The sequence below is a fragment of the Kryptolebias marmoratus genome, linkage group LG17 (assembly GCF_001649575.2).
Source record: "Kryptolebias marmoratus isolate JLee-2015 linkage group LG17, ASM164957v2, whole genome shotgun sequence".
In the NCBI taxonomy this organism is placed as follows: Eukaryota; Metazoa; Chordata; class Actinopteri; order Cyprinodontiformes; family Rivulidae; genus Kryptolebias; species Kryptolebias marmoratus.
In genome coordinates, this window is record NC_051446.1 from 22,156,840 (window position 1) to 22,180,971 (window position 24,132).

Consider the following 24,132-nt stretch of genomic DNA (forward strand, 5'->3'; position numbering starts at 1 on the left):
AAACATTACCACCTGCCTTTTGGTGGTTGTCAATAATAACAAAAAGCCGTTAAACTCTAAGATGTGTCACCTTTAAGCAATATCACATCTGACCATGATTGTTTTTCTGCCTTCACTCCGTTTTCTTTTTATATTTTGAACAACACTGAATCCAGGTAATGAAAGCTAATGGAAAGTGCAACAAGCACCGCGGGGTACAATCAATACCAACAGCAATAAACCAAAGTATTACAAACCTGAGCAAAGTCCCCTAAGAAGAATTAGAAGATCTGACAGTGATTTGACAGCAATGATGATGGTGATGATGATGAAAGTGTTGTGGAAAAGGTGGATGGACTGAAGTGTGGTGAGAAATGATAAGCGAATGTTCCTGCTCAGGACTCAAGAGGTCAGGGATTATTATCTCCTCATTTCTGAGCAGATCAGGCAAACAAGCATCAGTATTAGATCCAAGAAGAGAAGTGATTTCAAAATTGTTGTGTTTAAAAGTGGACATTTAATGCTTTTTACAGTTCTGCTACATGTGATTTGACTTTCCCTTTAAGTCAGGGGTGGCCAATCCTGGTCCTCGAGGGCCACTATCCTGCATGTATTACTTGTTTCCCTGCTCCAACACACCTGATTCAGTATTTAAATCACCTCTTCATGTTCTGCAGAAGCCTGTTAATGACCCATTGATTCAAATCAGGTGTGTTGGAGCAGAGAAACAAGTAAAACATCCAGGATAGTGGCCCTCGAGGACCAGGATTGGACACCCCTGCCTTAAGTGGACTTCCTGGAGAAGGCTGTTGCTAATTTTTTCCCCCCACAAATTTGCTAACCAGGAAATGGATATTCGTTCTACTGATCAAATCCCAACTGCAGTCTCATGTTTAGTCACCCATGCTGCTCATTTGGAGCTCAAACGGTCAGTAAACATCTTGCAGGTAACCTGTCAGAGTCGTTAGAAAATCCTGGCATGGCGCTCTCAACATCACAAGCCTTGAGTTTGATTTTCAATAAAACTTTTTGCTCTGAAGCCAAACTTCAAGTCTAAGAAAGTTGGTGGCTGTCCGGAAGTAGACCCTCTTAAAAATCAATCAAATCCTGCTTCTTCGTTCATCAATGAAACATGATGTTATCCACAGCAGCAGGTGGAGTCCTCTCATTTTGTTGCAGCTTTTTAACTTCATCCAGTCTTTACAGAAAGTTTCTCTCAGAGTGTTTTTTTTAAATTTTATCTTATTGTTTTGGAATTGATTCTCGTAAAACCTGAGAATATGTGTTGACAAAGTTGTGTTCATAACAATGTCGAGAGATAAGCAGTTTTCTATCTATCTATCATTAGTTCATAACATCCAAGCTTACTGGATTAGTTATATTATCTCAAGATGACAATGTCGGGTTTGATGAGTGAGGCAAACTCAACATGCAGACTCATACTGACTCAGAGTTTCAAAAGAAAACTAATTTATTTAAATGACAAAACAAAACAAAGGCTGACGTGGCAGCAACTAAAACTAAATAACAAAAACTTACAAAATCCAGGGTTGGAAAGGACACGAGAGACAAGACATGAGGATAACCAGACAACACATGTCAGGGACAACGAACCAGTCAGAAAATGAAGACGATGACCAGGTTTTAAAGACTGATGGTAATTTGGGGAAGTGGACACAGGTGAGTAATGGCTAACTCGGGGCAGGTGTAGATGGGTGTGGCAGGCAAACAAGTGATTAGCTGAGGACAAGGGAATGATGACAGAAACACAAAAGGGCACAAGGAGCAAAAAACTATACAAAGACAAAAAATAAATATAACACAATTGAAGAAACAAACTAAATACAAAATAATCTCAATAAATAACTCAACCCAAACCCCAGTCCTGACAGACAAAGCTGCTTTTTTGAAGATAATGGGTTAATTTTTGTACCACTTTACAATAAGAGTACTTTGATAAAGGCCTTATCAATGCTTTATGAGTAGTTTTTTAAAATATAAATTTGTAAGTATTTTATAAAGTATTAATACACATTTAAAAACCAGCTATAAACCACTGTTCTTGCATTGACAAAATCCTTCTTCAAGGTTTGATCAAAACAGCTATAATTCCATTATTTCTCAGTAAAAGATGATCTTAGTCTAAAGCTGTGGTATAAAAGGCAGTGGGTGAGATGCATCCCTTCAAGGAATATTAGGCATTTAATTTTAAATTTGGACTGCACAGGCACTTCATGCAGTATGGCCATCCCTACATAAAACAGCCCCATGATGACGTTGTTGCTCATTTTCTATATAGAACAGAATCCATGTGGAATAAATGCAGCATGTGTGAATTAGAATGTTAATGTGCAAACAAGTGTTTCAAATATGCCGTTAAGACTCACAGAAGTGTTACAAACAGTCTTGTGACCGATGTGAATTCATGTACAATGTGTCAGCGAGCGACTTTTTACGGGGAGAAGAGACGGTAAGGGCTCATTAATTCAGGCTTCACCTTTTCAGAAGTCGACAGCGCTGCTCATTAAGACGGTTCTGTCACCTGTAGAGCCTGGACAACTCCAAAGGAGATGCATAAAGAAGTGACCGGGGGCAGCAGGCACGATATTTGAAATTAAGGGTGAGGAGAAAGTGTGGGCTGGAGAGAAAGAGGAGGGATCCACTGGGAAGAAATAAACAAACAAAAAGAGGAAGGTTTTCGGTTGCCACACTTTATACATGTTGTTCAAGGCAATTTATCACAACACTGTTATCATTTTTAATAAACGAGGAAATAGCACAAAGGGGTTAGATTAGCACAGTAATTCTCAAACTGTGGGGCAAACGGTCATGACCGGGGTGACCACTCCTGTTTTAACTTTATTTTAATTTTGAGACTAAAAATTACAAAAACTAATGTTTAGACCAGTGATCTCCAATCCTTTTTTAAAATTAAATTATAGTTTAGTAGTACGGTTTTAGTTTTGCAAAGCCTTTTCTTCGTCCAAAGGGAACACAGCGTGAATAGTTTGAGAAGCCCTGCTGTAGCGTCAGGACGTGAGGCGGACAATTGGGACTAAACAGAAGGGTTGTTGGTAACGGGTGCAACAAGGCTCGATGGGCAGCTGGGGCCTGATGTGCACTCGAATAAAGATTCATGAAGAAAGACAAGACGACAATAAAAGGAATATAAAAATGAGTCGTTGTTCAGCTGTTTCACCTGCTATTTTCTTCCATCATTCTTACAGCTGAAAATTATGAGGTTCTATAACTCACTGATGTGTATAAAGGTAGCAATTCAACACTAAACTTTAGGGGGAAAATCAGCAAAGGAGGCAGCTGATCAGGGAGTGAGATGAGCTCCTGCTGGAAGAGGTGAAAAAAGAAATCAGTTACTCAAAGTTTGAAGACATATGCAGCAGCTCTTATGGACCTTTTATAGCTGATTAACGCCAGGCGTGCACGCTTGTTACGGTATGCTGGCCATTAATGTTCTTTAAATGAGTTTTCACTTGCACTGAAGCTCCCAAACACTGTTATTAAAGATATTTCAGAGCTGCATGAGTTAACCGCCTCATGCTGGGTTGGGAGACCTTCCCCTTATACAAAGATTTGAGCTAATAAACCCGCTGGTTTCATGATTTTTTCAAGGAAACCTAAATAAATAAAGACTGAGGTGTAGGTCTCCTTGAGATGTGTTGCTGTGCTATGAATATAAAAAGCAATAAATCCACAGTTTTATAGCAGCCAGTTTGCCATACAAAACTCATTAACCAGTCGTTTGATTTTATGATGAGTTTTAACTATGTCTCCAAGGTATAACTAAGAAGCTACTGAGGTGGCATATACTGCCTCCCCCAAAAGACTTTCCTCTGCGTTCTGGGTTTGATTTCCTGGTAATATTCTGTATGTTTGCCTAATTGATCCAATCAACATGGAAAGCTTCCATAAGAAAAACTCTGGAGAGACTCCGACAGTTTAGATTTGATTTACAGAGTCTCTTTCTGCTGCTGACTGTAATGGAAGCAAGAAGGTTCACATGGGGGGTGGGGGTGTCCCACCGGACCTTCAGCTGCATCCAGCCATCTTCTGCAAACATGAGATCACTGTATGCTGTCACTCAGCTGAGGAAGGATGTGGTTTTATGCCATGCTCATATCAAACAGGAGAGGAGTCCCCAGACAGGGAAAAAAAAAAACTAAAAATCATCTTTTCTGGTTCTTTGCATTATGCAGGTTCTCATCACTGATTCTAAACTCCACCAAACATGAAATCATTACTCACTGTAGCTTGTTATATCACCCCACAACTTATTGGTACACTCAAAACAGAACATCAAATGCAAATTATATACATTTAACGTATTTTAGCTGTTAAAATAGGTAAACTATCAGGCTTAGATTTCCTAATTTTCAGCATTTATAATAAATACATGGATATTTATTTAACTTCAGTCAGCTGAAAAGGCTCTGGATCTTCTACTAAAAGTTAGTAATCTATTTCATACTGTACAGTTATCCAGATTAGCAGGGTGGGAACAGATTGGCTCCCCATGTAGGGCAGAACTTGCAGAATTTTAGTTAGCTAATGATGGCTAATAGATAAAGCAGCTAAAAAAAAAATCTACTTTATGTCCGAGAAAGTGAAGACACAATAATTCAAGACTTAACACATCAATTACCAGGAAATCTTTGAAAAAGATAAGCATTGTGATGTTGGGGCCTCGTCCACAATATTAAAAGCATTTATCTGATCTATCTGAGCTGAAAGGCAAAGCGCTCCATTCACTGATCCGTCTACGTTCTGACCCTCACCTGTGGTCACGAGGTTTGGATCGTGACCGAAAGAACAAGATTCTGGATACAAGCAGCTGAAATGAGCTTCGTTGGGGAGGTGACCAAGGTCAGCCTTAGAGGTGAGGTGAGGAGCTTCATCATCTGGGGGGAAACTTGGAGTAAAGCTGCTGCTCCTCCGGGACCTGACCTCAGATAAGCAGCAGAAGAAGGTGAATGGATGAATTGTGAGATTGTTAATCAGTCTTTTCCTGATGCCCGTGTTCAAAAACAGTTGAATCTACATCTGAATCATGTGACAATTGAAGGAGTTTGTGTTTAATAATTCATTTCCAGTTTGAACTTCTTAGTTTCTTCAGTTTTTTTTTATTTATATTTTTTGCTGTTTTCTGTTGTGCCTGGTAGTTTTTGTTAGTGGTTATCAGTATCTGTTCCTTCTTGTCAGATTTTGTTTATTCCAGTTTGCCAGTCTTCTGCTTTTTTCTGTCACCTGTTGCTGTTGTTTCCTCAGCTTCCCTGATTTCTCACTCAGCAAACCTGTTGATCATTAGCCTCCTTCCCCTCCCACCTGTTCTCATTCAGTAATCACTCTCCCTAGTTCTTATACCCACGTTTGTTTGTGTTTAGTGCCAGATTCTTGTGTTTTGTTGCAGTTCTGTTGTAGACTTCCTCAGCACCTTTGGTTCTCTCACTACTCATCGTTACAAATCAAGATTTAAACCCTGAATTTATGGATCAGAATCTTATGGTCCATTTCTTGTTCATATTTCATTATTTTTGACAAGATTTCTAACAACACTGGCTGAAATCCATGTCCAGATCATGACAAATCTTGGACCATGCTTAGTTTTTCTATATTTTGGAATATCTAAGACTTTTCTCCCTTTTTTCTCTTAAGAATGTCTCTTAAGACATCCAGCCTGGAATTAAAACAGTTTTTTTTTTTTTTTTTTTGGGGGGGTGTTACAAGCTCAGGATATAACAGATCTCTTAAACATTGTGTGAAGTTTTTGCTGGATTTTTACCTATTTTGTGAACACGTGACTTTCAGATATCGTTTATCTGCTGTAAATGTGGTTAAACCTGCCACTTTTTCCTTTTGCTTCTGTTTGTTCAGCTCATCTTGCCAAGGAATACCACTTTTTCAATTAATAACTCTTTGGGAGTCACTCAGTTAATGTTGAAATGTTACTTTATGTCTGCCAAACAGTTATCTTTGGCACTTTTGCAGCTTTTTTACAGAAATGGTAATAAAAGATATGTTTAAACAGATTGCTACTAATAAAGTGTATAACTATTCAACCTAAAATTGCTTCTTTTACATGATGTTTCTTATTTGAAGAGACAAGACTGCTCCCTGAGTTTGTTGCCTTTTTTATGCTTGAATAATTCATAGGCTAGTAGTAAGAGGGAAAAAGAAACAAAAAAACAAGATTTCTTAAAAAGATTTTTCTGAAAACAACTAGCTGTAATAATTGGACTTTTGTTTAATATGTTTTAATCAGAAGAGGAGTGGAATAAAACTTACCTGAACCTTTTTAAGTTTAGTAGCAAAATGATCACCTGCCAAATTTATTACAAATTGCCAACCTTGCTTGGCATTTTGTAGTCGGACCGATCTGATGCACCGAGGTCTCGTAATTAAGGTGCGTTGCTGCTTTGCCCATTAAACCTTCAGAGCCTTGCTCTGTTTGGGAATATTACCATCCTCTGAAATGCCAGTTTAATTTACTGGTATTTAAATTGTTCGGCGCTCTTTCACGACCTCTACCTTCAGCTCACAGTCTCATCAAATCTTTACAGGAACACCAAGTTGATTACAAAATTTTTAATTTAGAGTTGTTGATTTCTTTATTATTTTTTCACAAGAATAGAACTAAATGTTTTTTTTTACTTTGAGAGCATGATTCTACTTTTTAAACAAACTTAGTTTTTGGCCTATACATTTTTTTTTTTTCTTCGAAGCACACAAAAGAAATCTCCTATTCCGAACACACAAACACTGTAGACCTGCAGGATGAATTCTGAATGTTAAATGATACTGAATATAGCCTGTTTATTTATGGTGTTTACCTTTTGCATAATATCCATCTCTAATGAAGGTGTCCTGAAATCCTCTCCTGGCTCTGAAGAAACCCACTGGGAACAACAGATGACAGTGAGAGAAAATAAAGGCTATTTTTTCCTTTTTCTTTTTGTTTATTTTGAGTTTGAGTCACATTCTGACTTAGTAGAGTTGCATATAAATTAAATCGGAGAGGCACAATAATAGGCTTATGTTTGTCTTTCCACCTGGGTTCGAACTGTTACTTTTGCAGTGCTTATCCTCAGCCATAAAGCTCGCTTAAATCTAAATCTGGCCATAAAACTGTGTCTGAAACCTTAGTCTGCCCTGTGAGACTTTTAACATTGTGAAGAAACTGATATTAGTTTTGTAGCATATGAATATATGAATATATGGCAATACTATTTTTGCCTGTGTCAGTGAGTGTGTGTGTGTGTGTTCATGAGTCTGTTAGTAAAATATCTTATGAAGAAGTGAACCGATTTTAATAAATCCTCGAGAATGTACTCACTGAATTTACAGCTGCAACTGAGTAACATTAGGAATCAACCCGATTCAGGATGACTGCTGCAGCTAATTGACTTTATTAAACAACAAAATGGCTTTAACTCAATCAGCTGTATGGATTTTGTGCTAAGATTCGGTGGAAGTAGCTGAAAATCATCAGCTACACATACTCTGAGCTCTAAAAAATTGTTGAGGTCTTTGCTATTAACTATTGAAGTCAACTCTCTCTTTCTATTATTTCACAAAGCACTGAATATATTTTAATGAAAATTTCAGGAAGTAATGATTGAATATATATCTACAAATGATTAGGTTTTGGAGCAAAAAACAAAAATTCAAGGTGGCCACCGGCCAGTTGTCTTTAGAAAACATAAAAATGGCTTTAATGCAGTCAGAATTACAGGTATTGAGTTAAATTTTGACGTGAGCTTAGCTGAGGGAGATCCCCAACACATACTTTGTATCAGAATTTGAGTTTTTGTGTTATTTTTCTGTGCTTGATTTCATGTTGTTGTGTTTGTCTCATGTGTTTCCTGCGCCACTCTTCACCTGCCCTCAGCTCAGTAGTTTTCCAGTCAGCCTACCGTGCCCATCTGCACCTGTTCCTGGTTTGGAATCAGTCACCTGTGTCCACTTAATCATCACCCTCAGTCCATAAAACCTGTCTGTTGTCGCTCATTCCTGGCTGGTTCGGTGTATTTTTTGTCTTGTCTCTGCTCAGAGTTAATCCCCATCTTGTTCTTCTGATCATGTTGTGGTCGAGCCCTGCTCCTTGTGTCGTTCTCCTTGTGCTCCTTTTTGAGTTTTTATTTGGTTTGCTGCCTCGTCAGCTTTTGGTTTTCCTTTTTTTTTTTTTTGGTAAATAAATTAGATTTGTTCATTTAAGATGAGTCTGCATTCTGGGTTTGCTTCGCTCAATCGTTACGCTTTGAGCAATTCTCATTGCGCAAGATGTTTGCTTTAAACTTTGGCGTTAACTGTTGAGGTCAGCCCTGTTTGTTTACAAAATATCTCATAAAATGCAAAACAGATTTTATTGCAACACCTAACTCTAAGTATCTATATTCTGAGAACTCCAGAAACTTGTGAACACAGCATCCTTTGGAGGAAGTATCAATTGACACAAACCCCTAACAACTCTTTAAATTTGGTTGAATTAGAGAATGTGAAGAAAATTAAACCTGTATTGTAAAGAAAAATGTGGGAATTCAGGGTTCAAACATATTTAAGTGATTTGAAATGTGACAACATTTTATCTTTGACTTGATCCATATGTCTTTTTGATTTTAATTAGTAAATATATTATATATTTGACACTGCAAATCCTCATAAGTCTGCTCCTTTGTGGTCTGCTTCTTTTATGTAGTGTTGCTATTCATATAATAGTAGTGATTATTACAGAAAATAGAAGAGCTCTGCCTACCACCCCCCGGTGAGTTGCTCTAAGAAAGAAAGAAAGGAAGGTAAAAAAAAGAAATAAATATATTTATGACCTCTTGAGCGCTTTTCCAAGATTTATCCAGTTTTGACACTCGCAAGGACAATCTTCCACCATTTAATAAATTTGTGAGCACAGTAGAATAGCAAGAGCAAAAGGGTTCATGGTGAAACGTTTAAAACTGGATGTTTTTGTGCGCACATGTCGGCTGTGGAGAAGGTGACTCCTGCTTTCAAAATGAAAGTAATAGAAATTCATTTAGACTGGGAGTGTGTACTGTAGGTGTGCAGAGGTCTGTTGTTGGGGGTGTGGTGGTGCATCTGGGGTGGAGCTGATGGGACTATAGCTCAGGATGTTTGGCAATAATGTCTTTATGACCGCGGAGGTCATATTTATTCCATAAAACCGACCGGAAATGTAAAAGAACACACACACACATTATCCACAGTCATGGCAGTTAGAAAAACAAAGTAAAGGTACGCAGAAAATATTGTTTTTTATTTTATGTTTACCAAACTCCTTGTTGTTTATAGTTTTCACACTTTTATAATTCTTGGGCCATTTTGAACTTTAGGTCCCATATCAATGTGTTGTCAGTGAAAACTCACTCCTCTGCTGGTTCTCCTTCAATACGATTGTTGTTGTAATAATTCATATAACAACATATTCAGCTCCATCAAGTGTAATGTTCAATGGCTTTTAGCATTTGTAACTTTTATTATTTTCAATATATTTAATTTTTTTTCCCCAAAAGTTCCTTTTTAGAAACACATTGGGATGGTTTTCCCTTCAAAACATTGCTTTCTATGAAATTTGCTTCAGCACAGTTGCTCTATTTTTGTCCTCTTGTGCCACTTTTAGCTTTTAGCCACGGTTTTGCTTATATAAGCTTTTAGTTACTGTGTTGCTGATTTTAGCTTTTTACTGTTCTGCTCAATCTGTGTGTTCTGATTGTTTGAGTGCCTGTTCTGGTTGTTTCAGCTTTTCTTCTGCTGTACAAAAGAATCATTTCGACCTTTTTTCCCCCCAAAGCTCTGTGACTTTTTCAGTAAAGCTAACATACTGTATGTATCTGGCCTGCATTTATCTTAATATAACTGCAGCACATATCTTGAACCATAACCAAAAGGAGCAGCAGAGTGATTAGTGCCTCCCTCCTTTTCTCCACACCACCTGAACAATATACCAGCTTTCAGGTACCAGAGCAGTTTGCGACCGAGCGTGCAGTAAAAAGATAGATGCGGTATGTGTGTGACTTACATAAATTTTCCCCTCCCCTGACCAGTTGCCGCACTCCCTCATCTTGACAGCTCCATAGATTAAACCTCGAGAAGCAAACAGTGCTGTTTAGTATTACACATGACCAATCTGCACTGCCTGAGACGCATCAAATGAGAAAAGAGCAAAGTGTTTGAACCAAAATGCAGAAGAAAATCTATACCAAAGCTGTTTCAGAGAGGAAAAATGGCGATCCTTGTTGCTACAACTGAGCAGTATTTTCTTGTCCATTCATAGAAGATGAACTCATTACTTAGAGAAGAGGTTTGCAGTAGTGTTATGCTCGGCTAGATGAAATGAAAATTAAAATTTACCAGTATTAATGTAACCTTGTGTTTCAGCAGCATCAACATAAAAGACTCCACGGAGAGTTAAACCAAAGTGGTTTTCAATCAAAACTGAAATTATTTATAAGAACGCCGAGATGATAATGACACAATTACACTCAAAAGCCTTTTTTATGACCACACTTATACAGTGAAACCTTTTCAGGCTACTGGGAGCAAACAGCAGTGTTATCTGCTTATTTTCTCCCTCAAACAAAATTCCTGGATTGAGCATTTTGGGGAAAAAGAGCCTCACATTACTTGGAGGAATGCATATCGCCCACTGCCTTTCATGCCACAGTTTTAGACTAACATCAGTGGGTTAGAGCTGTTTTGGTTAAACCCTGAAAATAACATGATGCACAATCTCATGCAACATCTCGAGATGTCACACTCAGAATATGATTTGTGACTTATAGTCGTTTTTGTGTTTTCTGAAGTCAGTTAGCTGTGGCAGCCATCTTAAAGGGGGCTGAGTCCTAAAGTTAATCAGAATCTAGAAGTACACAGTAAATCTTCCAGCTGTTAGTGGCAAACAACACAACAAAACACCCAAGCCTCTTAACAAAACTAAATACCTTCAACATGGCCTCCAAAATCAGCTCTGCAGCTTTTGGTTTTTGAAGCCCGTTTGTCGTGGGAAAAACCTGCAGCCTGGTTTGTTGCCTGCAACATAACTTATTTTCATCACCTAACCTTTCTTGTCTCATATGTTCAACCAAAATAACAAAACAAGAAGCAGATTACAAAGCAGAGCAACAGAAAGGCAACAGAAGGAATGCCAACACCTGCTGAATAACACGTTCATGACCCCGTGACACGGACCAGAAACACTCCTTTTAGGTAATTGGCCGGGAGGCATCTGTTGGCTGGTGAGACCAAAAATCTTTCTCTTTTCCAGTCTGAAGAAAAATAGGAGTTGAGCATTAAGAAAATCTTACCTGGACCGGCTCTGCTCCACTGAACCCGATCCAGGACAACAGCCTTGCTCATTTATCACCTTCCAGCTCCAACAGTCTGAGTTCATCAGGGGATCATGACTGTTTCAGGCCTTTTCTTATTAGGACTCAACTTCACAACTTGAAAATATGAGTCTACAGAGAAAACACCTTCAGATACACCTCCAGACATTTTGTTTAGCAACTTACTAATGAGCCACTTAGACATTAATTTAACCTGCTACTTGTTCTTCCACTTATTCGAGCAAAGCCATTTTAGCAAACATAAAAAATGTCTATAAATCTGTAGATTTTACAGATTATGAGCTGAGATTTGGTGAATTAGTAGCAGAGACTGATCTTCAGACTACACTCCAAGTGCTAACTGACTGTGTGAGATATATGTTTAAAACTTTGTCACTAACTACTGGAATCAACTCTGTTTGCTAACTTGCAGAAAATAATTGTTAGGCTGATATCTACAACTTTGGACAAGATGGTCGCCACAGCCAGCTGACCTTAGAAACACAATAATAGCTCAGTCAGTCAGTTTTAAAACTGATAAATAAAACTCAGTCAGTTTTACATATATTGAGTTAACATTTGGTGTGGTAGTTAGCTATTGTGCCCGACACAAACTTTTAGTGAACTTGGTATTTACTATTAACTTTGTTTATCTGTTAACAAAATATCTCCTAAACCACTGGATGAATTTCAATGAAACTCTCAAAAAGTATGTTTTGGTTGTACGTCTACAACTGATTAACTTTTGGAGTCAACTCAGAGATGATCACCCCAGCTAATTGACCTTAGCTTACATATAAATGGCTACACCTCAGCAGGTTTTACAGATATTGAGCTAAAATTTGGTGTCGTTGTAGCTGATAGATCACAACACATACTCCAAGCACTGACAGATCATTTAAGCTCACACAAGATATTGCATGAGATTGTCATAATGTTATTCTTAAGATTTGAGAAACACAGCTATAATTTAGGGTTATGTAAGATGATCTTAGTCTAAAACTTTGGCATGAAAGGTATTTGTTCAAGGAGTGCCAGGCATTTATGGCTTACTATGATTTTGGAAACAAAACAAAACAAAACACAAAAAATGAAAATAAGTGCTATAAAAAAATGGGCACAATTAAATTGATGCTTGCTGAGATGGTTGTTTTTTTCTATTTCCCATTTTAATCTGTTTATTTCAACATGGTAAAAAAAATAAATAAATTAACACAGGAAGGAATCAGTCAACAGGGAATATCCATGTCAGATTCCAAATCCAGCATCACTCTCTTGTATGTTTTCTTACATCAAGTAAGATGTCTCCCCTGTGCTGTAATTGAACATGGTGATGTTTTGAGACCTAGAGAACAGAAGGAACAGAAAAGGTGTGCATGAACTGTAAATGCCTCCATGTGTAACGAAAACACAATTCTCTACTCTTTGTTGCTCTTTTCCCCCTCCATCTGAGTATTACATTTGCAGGCTGGAGCAAAAGAAAAAAAAAAGAAATAAAACAAAAAAAAGAGAAATCTAACCTGAGCAATGAGGCCTGTGACAAAGAGCAGATAGCAGGTGGCTTTCTGCTGTATGTGTGTGGATCACTGTGGGTGTGTGGTAAATTGCAACACAAGTTTTATTTTTTAATTTTTCTCTTTTGAACTGTCAAGCCACAGAAGCGGCTCTCATCAGAGTGTTGTATATGTGCTGGAGTAATGGGGTCACAGTGGATGTGCCGAATAGGCAGGGTCTCTATTCCAAAGACTCAGAGATGGAAGGCAGTAGCTGGAGCAGGCGGCAGAGGGGTCTGAATAATGAATTTATTTATTTTTTTCTTTTGTATGTGCTGCTTTGTGACTCCTCACCCGCCTTAAAAAAAACAACTATACTTGGATATTAAAAGGTGTCATAGGCCCTGCAGTGCCGAAGCAGACAGTGGTAATGACACGGGGGAGGAGGGATAAATAAGGAGTGGAGAGCCAGAGTGAAATGGGACAAGCAGAGATGTGGACTGACAGAATGATGCGATAAGCCAAGTGTTTGACTGTTAACTTGCCAGACACAGCAAGTTCTGATTTGTGCAATTATGTTCGAGTTTGAGACAACAGATAATGACAGGTTGAACCCAGTTTGTAGAGGACAACGTGTGGGAGGAAACACTCGACAAGTGCTTGGACACAGACCTGAGAAGGACACAAAAGCAACCTGCTGGGTCTGCAAAGGTTCTGCCTCCATCCAGACAGACAATGAGCATTGCCAGATAAACTGAGTTTAAAGTACTCATTGCAAAGCATGAACTACAGCATAAAAAGTTTATCCTGAGCTACGGCAAATTGTGCCGTTTAAAAGAGTTTACGCCAGTAGTTTTCCAAATATATTGATATGCAATGCTGAATTCTGTGTCTGCACTTAATGTGAACAAAGAACATGGATGAAACTGTCAAAAACTAGGTGGAAACCAATACTAGTAGGCAAAACTGCTAAATTTGGTATTGATCTGATATCAAGTAAACTCCATATCACCAGTGATCCAATACACCACTGACGGGGAGCATTTGGTCATGTTTTATGATCGATATGCTAAATCTGAATATATTTTATGACTATTACATAAATGACTGTTGCTTTTGACTATTAATTAGCCATTTATTTGTGTTTTTAAACCCTGGATGGTTTTTAGACACAGCTTTTTTCATGGATTCTGTTTTTCTCCAGAAACAAAATATTAATAATAGCCTAAAAGATCTGATGAAAGACCAGTGGTGCCCAGATCACTGCGGAAAACAAACATCGGGTTTGTATTATACAGAACTGACATGGCAAAATGTTTGCTGTTAACTGGGCATGAATTAATAATTTCACACTAGCTTTAGAGCATAAAAAACAATTAAGTTTGGAAAATGAACACACTGAGGCACATTGTTTTAATTAAAATGTTTGCCCAATAACAAAATCCAGCTGTTGTGTGGCCCACGGGGAATATTTGAATGTCTGATTGCTCTTGATGCAGTTAGAATTTTCCCAGATTAATTGTTTTTAAATGTTCTCATAAAGCCAGATGCAAAATGTCACACTGGAATGAATGTTTTTGTCCAGGTATGCAGCTGCAGTCTCAGAAAGACTACAGTCTGTGCGAATAAAGCAGTCTCGTAATTTCAGCTCTAAATTTTAGCTTCTAATTTTAATCTAGAGAACAAGATGAGGCAGAGAGATCTTAGACTGTCTGAAAGCTGGGAAACAGAGTGATGGTTGTCCTTTTTATAGCAACCAAATTGTCTTCATTTTATTTCTTTTATTTCTTGCAAGTCAGGTTAAAAGTATATATGTTTTCTTTGCAAATTCTGGAGACTTTCCATCGCGTTGTGATGTCACCAGAGAATGTATTTTTTTCTCTCATGCTTCCTATATTCTTCTGATAATGCATTTTGGTTTTCTGTCTCTGTTCAATCAGTTGATTAACCCACAATAGATTTTTTACTCCTTCCTGTGTACTGTACATACTCTCCCTGTTTTTCTTCTTCTTTTGTGAAAATAAGCTTTCTTTTTTCTTTTCTTTTTTTGTTATTATGATTTTCCATTTAATTTTGCAGTTTTTGCTCAAGTTTTGTTTGCACAGCCCTGCTGTGGTTGATTATTTAACTGTTTGTTTCCAATTTTTTTTAAAATTTTATTGTAACTTATTTATGGATCTTTAATCTTTTTTTTCGGAGAAAACTGTAAATGTTGTGTTGGTTTTTAGTTTGAAAATCACTGCAAATAAAAACTGAAGTGGTCAAAAAATAAATTACATGTATTTGTGCAGTTTTAAAATATTTTTTTATTTTCTGTTTATGGTGCACTGTGACATTTTGATCCTCCTACTTGGGGAAAGAAAACTTTGAAACTAAATGAGAACCTCTACGATTAAAAAAAATATTTTCAACTATAAAAATGACCTTTAAGGGAGGAGGGCATATTTTACTGTAACAACCACTGTGCTACAATTTTTGTTAATGTGGAAATGGTTTATTGCTGGCTTCGTTATTCAGTCTGCTTAAAAGACATTAACCCCGAGTGTCCAGGATGTGTCTGCTAAGCCACACGTGCCACAGTTTGTGTTTGTTCTGTGGAGAAGCAGATTTTTTTTCCATCTTGTCCAAGCAGTTGATGATTGCCAGGTGGATTGACAAAAATACTGTACAGAAATTTCTCCCGTCTCAGTATAACAGGCGCTCTGCCTCAGTACTCCCATCTGTGTTTCCTGATAATTCCAGTGAGATATCTTGCTCCTCCAACTCTGCTGGGAACTATGGGAAAAAAATTAAAGCCGTTGGCTGCTAAAATTGAAGACCCTTCTAAAGTAGGACTATGATAACTGAATACTTCAGGGCCTTCCATCCATCTATTCATTTTCTTTGCCCACTTTTCCGTGCAGGTCAAATTAAAAAAGAAGAACACTCAGAGCATGTATAAAAGTTCTCCCAAAATAACTAAAGCTTCCTTGGGGTTGAGGAAAAAAATTGACCATTTCCTCTCAACTGTCGATCTTTTCAGCGCACAATCAAAAATTAATGATGACAGAGTTGAGGCAAAACTTAGCAAGCCAAAGTGGGCCTGAGGCTAACAAAATAATGTGCAAGAGCAAGAATACCATTTTGCAAGCTGTGTACACAAAAATAAGCTGTGAATTTTCAAAAACTGTCCATTCAAAACATGGATACATGGCTTGACGGTCACTTGGTCACAAATGCTCAATAGTTCAGTGAGACTGCAGTGAAAAATTCTCATATTTTCTTGCAATTGTCCAGCAAGTTTGAAGGATGTTTTTCACCAATAGATTATCCAACAATAACAGCTCAGTGAGATGCCACCTAAGTGCGGCAGAAAGGGGTTGTTGTGCAAAATATCTTTGGACGGGGCCTTAATCCTATTGCAGACTGAATTTTTAAATAGGGGGACTTTAAAGCAGCTCATAAGATGCATTTCAAATGAATGGTGCTTCATTTGGTTTTATACTGTAAAGAAGAAAATATTTCAAACATAAAAGCCTGCAAATTTTCTCAACAGAAAATGAGTCTTTAGTTGATCATACTGTGTGTCTCTTAAAAGATGGCTCCACAACATTTATTTATCAGGCACTTTAGTCAGAGCATGGCATCCTACATTATTAAATAACACACTGAGAAACTAGTGGAGACTTAGTTCATACTGGGCTCACACTCTAAATCACTTCCAATAACTGTGGCACAAGCTGAAAATAAGCAGCACAGTCTGATTACCTATTCAAAGCATTGCCAATCAGCTGGGGTGCAGGACAAACTCAGCTAAAATGGACACAGATTGTGGCTACCCAGTGGTCCTCAGTCCAGCCTGTGGAGTCTTGTCTATTTTTTTTCTTCTTTTTGATATCCTTAGCATTGCTGTAGATGGCGTGTGGCCCTTGTCTGAGTGCTCCTTTTCTCTGACAGAACAAATTAGGCTGAAATGACAGATGAAAGGCCAAATGTTTCAGGATGGCACAAAGGAAAGTGCTGTTAATGAAAGTCCCTTGTGAAAATGGGGTTTCAGAGGAACGTCGGTGACAGCAAAACCTACTATGAATATGCAATGCCTCAGTCAGCTGAGTTAGTTTATGTAGCACACACACAGGACAGGGTTATTGAGGCTGCTCTTCAAGATAAGGGTAAATATTTTGTGGAAGTTGTAAACTGTACAAATGTTCTACAGCTTTCAAGCTTTTCCAGAGTTAAAGACAGGGTGTAGGACGACTTTGTTGCTTCAACCATAAACTAATTTGAGGTGAGAGTAGAATTTTCTAAGGAGTATATTAACCAGCTGCCTAAAATGAGAACTCTAATTAAGGAGATGACAGCTTTATTAACACGTGCTAAAGGGAGGAGTGCTTGATTAAGAGAGAGCAGCTGATTTACATTCTTGTATGTGTGTGTAACCCATCCTGCTCTTTTAAATGTGTTGCAGAGAAACTACTTTCCCAGGGGACACTGTCAGAAGCTGTCAACAGCTGTTAGAGTGTTTTCTGCCTGTCCTCTGAAAAATACTCATTGTTCATGAAGTTGACAGTTATTTGCAGTGAGTGGGTGGTCAGCGAGATGATTATTGCCCTAGTGCTTGGGGGGAAAAAAATGTTATCCGGTGCAAGAACATTTATAAGTCCTTGTTTACATTTGTCCTTCCTACATTTGTCCTCATCACATTTTATGCGTCTTGTAACAAGGCAGACAGTATTTAGCACAAGGCAAAACCCAGTTATGTCTTTAACTTTGGCAAGCTTAAGCCTCATAACTCACTCTCCAATCTGAATTGCAGTGGCAGAACAAAAGTGGGGAAAGAAAGTATATGTCTTGTGTTATGAGAGTTAAATCAAACTGGAAGTGAAACTTATGCATACTGAACACACAAAGGAAGCTTTCAAAGCAGTCAATAATTGACCTTATACACCTTTTGCTTTCCTCCTCAATGGCAACTGAATTTGAGCATTTGGTCCAGCTCCAGTTTGCAAACGGATTGCTTCACTGTGAAAATAAATTTCATCATCCTCTGCGGTCATTCATAGTCGAGTATACTTGCCTTCCATAGTACTTGTGAGTCCTTTGGTGGCTGACAGGGCCAATTCTGAAGCTGCATATTTTATGGCAGTGTGGACAGGGGCAACTAGTGATGGTGGCTTTGAGTTGGTTCGTTTTGATGGAGGTTCTCTCTTTTCAAAGTCTGTTTGACCTCATTGTAAAATGCAGCTCCTTCTCGGACAAGGGTTCTCCACATTGGTTGCAGTGTCTTCCCAGGTCTTATGCTTTATGAAGCACTTTTCGATGTTTGTTTTGAAATTGTTCTTGTACTTCTGTTTTACCTCCTGGGACACTTTTTTTCCTCGTACATGTGGTGAGTACAGGACTTGTTTTGGGAGGCAGGAGTCAGGGATACAAATTACATGCCGAGTCCAACTGAATTGTCATTGGGTAATGATGGCAGTGATTCCACGATGCTGATGTTGGTGCACCTATTCGTTCTTTAGATTTTCTGGAGGCATCTCTGATGATGTGCCTTGAGTACATTCAAGTGCCTGTTGTATGATAACTGTGGATAAATGTATAAAACATTTTGGAACATACAGTAACTACGTTTAAGTGATATGTGTTACAGCACAACATGTCAGTTATTAGTGAGAGGATTATATGTGAGACTGATAAGGGATCAGATACAAAATGTTTTATTTCTCAGAAGTGTCTCATCATTTAGATGGCCCAAGAAAAGAAAATCTGCATTAAAGCATAATGTAAATTCACCATTCACTGTACTGCAGGCAGAAACATCTGCACACATCAGATGTAAGTATTGTAACTTTATTTAGAAGTTTTTAATCCCAGAAGCAGACGAACAGGCATTCATCTTTCAAACATGGTGTGAAGATAAACTGAGGTTTTATGCATCTGAATATTTTACACAGTAACATACATACACACAGACATATCAGTACCCCTGAAGTGGTAGGTTTTACAAATGAACAATAACAAACCAAACTTATTTACCCTAGAACCCTTCATAGTTTCTTGACAACAAACTGATACATTTTAAGAAAATCGTGTTGACTATTCATCACACATTTGGTTGTTATAAAGGATTGTTCAAGTTTAGAGCTTTGAGCTAAAACCTAAAATTTTCTTTATCCCTCAGTGGTAGATGTGAATCGTAAGAGACTCCACTGTGACTATCTTTTGGCACCTTTATGTTGGATCTGTATGTTTGGCAAAGAACAATTGGCAAAACTAATGATGCCTAGCAAATTAGGGTACTTCCACCAACTATGGGAATACAATTACAACACTGAGTAATATAGAAGCAGCAATGATTCAAGTGAAGAGCAAAGTCAGTAAGTCCCTTATTGCCCATTTTTGCAACAATAAAGCCATGAAGCTGTCATTTAGGTTCTCATCAACTGCCAGACAAGAGTTCCCACATGTTAAAAAAACTGCATTGGGAGTGGGTAAAAAAGCAAGCAGACGATCTAAAACTTTAACAGTCTTTGGTTTTAGTTTTCAAGAGTTCTTCCTTTTTTCTACCAACCTTCATCAACACATTTCTGCCACACTCTGAGGCACAAAACCAGAACACTTAGAAGTCCCAGAGTTACTTTGGGGATCCTCAACTCATTAATGTCTAAATCGTAAAGCTGATGGGGTTGGACATGTAGAGATTGGCATGGCCTTGTTCTCTGGGATTCACCAGCATCACTTGGGCAGATGGCAGAAGAAAGCAGCTGTGACTGCTGGATATACAGAGAGACCACAGAACGAGCTAAGGCCATACAGCTGTGTCAGTGACACAACCCCAAAATAGAGCTTTGGAAGAAGTCAGATGAAAAACAATAGAGCTACAACAGATCACCAAAAGTCAAGTGAAACTTATTATCCCTTCAGGCTCACAGAGACAAAGGGAGCTACAATCACTTGCCTTCCTTTTTTCCCCCTTTTATTCAGGTTTTCAGAGTTTCAAAACCAATCCCACAACTTCCTCTTAAAACTACATTGACTAGATTTTCTCCAATATCTCCAAGCACCAAAATGTATAGTCCAGGGACACTCTAGGCTCTTTCCTCATCCCAGTTGATGTGCTTTTTGGCAGAAGGGCTGCATAAGAATGAGCATTTAGCCACGTTTGAAGTCCAACTGGGGGGCCTAGCTTGAGAAATGAGCTGGCATTTGCAGATAGGCAGGCACAAGACTGATGGAGTCACTCTGAGGGGTTGTGAGGGGAGTTTTTGCTGCTTTTCTGGGGGGTAAATCTTGCTGCTTGGTAAAAGGGTGAGGGCACTGAGGAATGAGACACAAGACAGCCAGAGTGTGGGACTTCTGCTGAGCATGATATTAATATGAGGCAGGATGTCTGCTCTGCCATATGATTTTATCTCATGCCATCCCTTTACTTCTCACTTAACTTTAGATCTGACTGAGACTAGATTATATATATATATTTTTTGTATGTGTTTGCCAGAGGAAAACACACGTTGCACGCATCCCTTTCCGTTTGATTAAAAGATGATACATTTGCAGCTATTACTGCTAACCAGAAGTGAAAACAGAGTAAAGCCAACTGTCTTCAACAACATGCACAACTCTTTTTTTTTTCCCCCCCTTCTTTTTCTGAAGCATGGTAGATGATCTTCTCCAAAACTTTTGAAGTTCTTTGGAGAGATTCAGGATGACAGCCTGGGTTGTTATGTTTGGAAAAACAGCCATTTCTAATTAAGCATGGTTTCCAAATGAATGGGTAAACACAGAAAGTTCCAAATGGTTATCATTAAGGACTCAAGTCAGAGTTTACAACTATTCTTGTTACAAAGGTTTAATCCTACAGAAAGAAAGGGAAATAAGCAATACATACAATTGCATATGTGTAAATATTTACATCATTTTGGTACTTTGTGTTGCTTGTGTTTGTTTGTGCTTCTTTGAGTGAAAAAAGGTTGAATCATTTACAGTCTGAGGGGTCACTTATTGACTGAATCAAACCCCCTGACAGGGCCCAGACAGAATGAAAGCTTAACAAGATTACTGTTATATATAGCAGCGGTAATGGGAACCTCTCTGGAGATTCTGGTGCTGCTGATTTGTGCCCCGCTACCCAGATTTGAGCATTTTGCACACCGCCTCTCTCCACCGGGAAACTCCTGATGCATTATAGCTGCCGTGGATCAATCAATCTCCCCGCTCCCTGCTCTCCCATCTCTGCACTCGCTGCCTGCCAGGACAGTGATTCCTCAGGCTGCACGCTCTGATTCCGTGGTGCCCATGCATGCCTGTCCACCTCCACCAGCAGTTAGGGAAATCACTAACAGAACGGGCACCTTGTTGGTCTCCGCCCCCCTCTGCTCGGAGAGTCAGGTTAAGGTGGAGGAGCTAAAAATCAAAAAGAGGTGAACATAAGGAGGTTTGTATTTGAAAATGTGGCTCTGACACGTTTGTTTTGATTAATGGACCCTTCTCTACTGGTGAGTGACGAATTATCAGAGACCTAGATGCCTCATTCGTCATTGTCAACCCCCAGGACCGCTAGTGTGGCGTTTCCAGTCCACCAGCCTGTCGTGTTACCATCTTTGCCCTTATCACACTCACCTGGTCCAGGAGATTTATGGTGAAAAGGACAGAAGAGAGTATACGATGACGGAAATCACCTGAGGGAGAGCAGCTGAGACCTTTATTCAATTTTCCACCACCCCTGTGGCAGAAATTACTGAGATCAGTTTATCCTGAGATTTATTGTCTATTTACTTAAACAAACTTAACCTATACTGTATATGTTCAAAAGTAGCTGTGTTCATTCACCTAACCATAATCCCACAATAGAAGTTAATGTAGGTCAACAAAACAAAGTGGGGTGATAGTTTTCATACAAACATTTAAATCACATATAGAGGAGTCTAGTTCAAATCTTCTTATTGCAAATGGGAAGATGAGTGATAATGTTTTTTGTCTTTGTGTGTGTCCATTTGTTTCTAATGTTAGCAAAATATTTGATGATTCAATGTATGAATTTTAATGAAACTTTCAGAAAGTAATGAAGGGATGAATATGTACAATTGACTACCTTTTAGGCTCGCCCCAGTTCGAGGTGACCTTTTGCTTGCACAACAGTGGCTTTGTCTCAGTAAATTTTATAAATATTGAGCTAAAATCTGGTGTAGTAGTAGATAATAGTCTCCAACACATACTTTGAGCACAATGCATCTTTGCCTAAAATCTTGACATTAACTTTTAAAGTCAATCCCAATTTTCTGTTGGCAAAATATCTTATAAACCACAAACAGCTGAACTGATTTCATCATTGTATGTACATCTACAAGTGATTAACATTTGGAGACAATCCAGTTCAAGAGTGCCACACGAGCTAATTTTTTTAGCATACACATGTAGCATGAAGAATAACTATATCGCAGTGATATTTCCAGATACTGAGCTGAAATTTGGTATAGTTGTAGCTGATTGTCATTCACAACACAGATCCCAAGATCAGATCATGAAAAATATTGCAATTTTATTTTCAAGGTTTGACCAACATATCTATAACTCTGTCATTTATCAACATAAGATGATCTTAGTTTAAAACTCTGACATGAAAGGTGGAGGGTGATATGCATTCTTTCAAAGAATGCCAGGCCTTTAAATAAGTGAGTGTTTTAGCAGCAGGAATCATGTCAGGTGACAGAGATGGTGTCCAGAAGTACAAACATTTATTGATTATCAAGAGTGTTTTTTGTGAATAAGGTCTCTCTGTTCATACCAATTCTGCAGAGATAAAGAAGAAGTCAAAAGCTCCACACACACATAAACACTAAACTAGGAGAAACTCTTATTACCATTTTTACAGTCGGTCTCGCTTCTTTTTTATGTTTTCACTTTTCTGGCGTATGCACACACTCCTTCCTGTACACAGGACGGGAAGGAAAGTACTTCAAGTGACGTGTCATTCTTCGACACAGACAGTAGGCCGAGCCGAACCGGTGATGGATAGGAAGTGGACAGCTGTCGACAGGTAGGAGAGCAGCGGGGCGGCGAGCGCCCGACAGGGACACACCTAATTCCCAGGTCTTATATTGTCAATAAACAGCAGCCAGTGGCACTCAATTAGAGGGCTTTATTGACTATGCTGCGTGGCCCGTGTCAGATGTCAGCTGGTGGCGCAGCATGATGTCCTACAATAACACTCTCTCTGAGATTACAGAAAATAGAAAAATCAAAAGAAGATTGCAGAAGCTGCAGAGCATAAATAAAAAGGAGGGGAGGCAGGATTTAGAGAGAAATGGGGAAGAGGTGGGGTCAGATTAGAGAAGATAAAAAAACAATCAAAAGAGTGGACTTAGTCCTCACACTCCAAGTTTCACCTTAAACAAAATGTAAACATGTAAAATATCATTTATGACAAATAGTAGCTGTAATTGGCGTCTTTCACATTTATTCTTGTCACTGAACGAGATTTGACAAAGCCCCCATATCTTTCTAAAGAGTGAGCAAATCCTCTAACTAGTGCTTGTTTTCATTCTCCTATACTGTAGTGGTTTTCTTCAGATGCTACTGCATCATATCGTTTACTCTCAGAGAGGTTGAAACAAAAACACCAGCTCAGTTGTCTTTTCAAAATAATTGGTTTAGAGTCATTCCTAGAAGTAGCTGCACTTACAGACAGAAAGACTCATTTATTTCAGCTGTTTTTTTAAAAAAAGTCTTTTATGAAAGGATGTGTTTATGCAGAAACAAAACGGTGTTGGTCTTGAAAAAATATAATTTACCCTGTAAACTACACACAGTGTTGAAAAGAGCCCATATTACAATAATTTATAAGTTCATTTGCTTGGACTCCTATCAGAATGGGTTTAAACGTTCAAACCCACTAATTTCTTCTCGATGCACGATGCTGCAGCACTAACTTCTTTCTCAAACACCATGTTTTGGCTCCTGCAATTTCGCAACCCCTTCCTAAAAGCCCTGTTGCGTTTGGATTGGTTAGAATTTATGATTGTGCAAATACGGCTCAATTTTTCTTTGAAATTTTCCAAATTATCAACTTGGCAGACAGTTTACCAGTGCAATTTGAAGCCAAAGATTTTATAGATTTATTTCCCTGTTAAAATAATGTGTTTTACTTAAAAGTTCCTTTTTTTGTTTTGTTTGCATAGTGTCTGTGTATTTTGTAAATAGATTTACACCGATCACATGGGAAACAATAAGAGGTTTGTAGTAGAAGAAATGCAACAGTGTTTATTTTCTTCATTTTTTTACCAAACTAAATTACAATAAACAAACTATAATTTTTTTCAAAGAAATAAACAGTA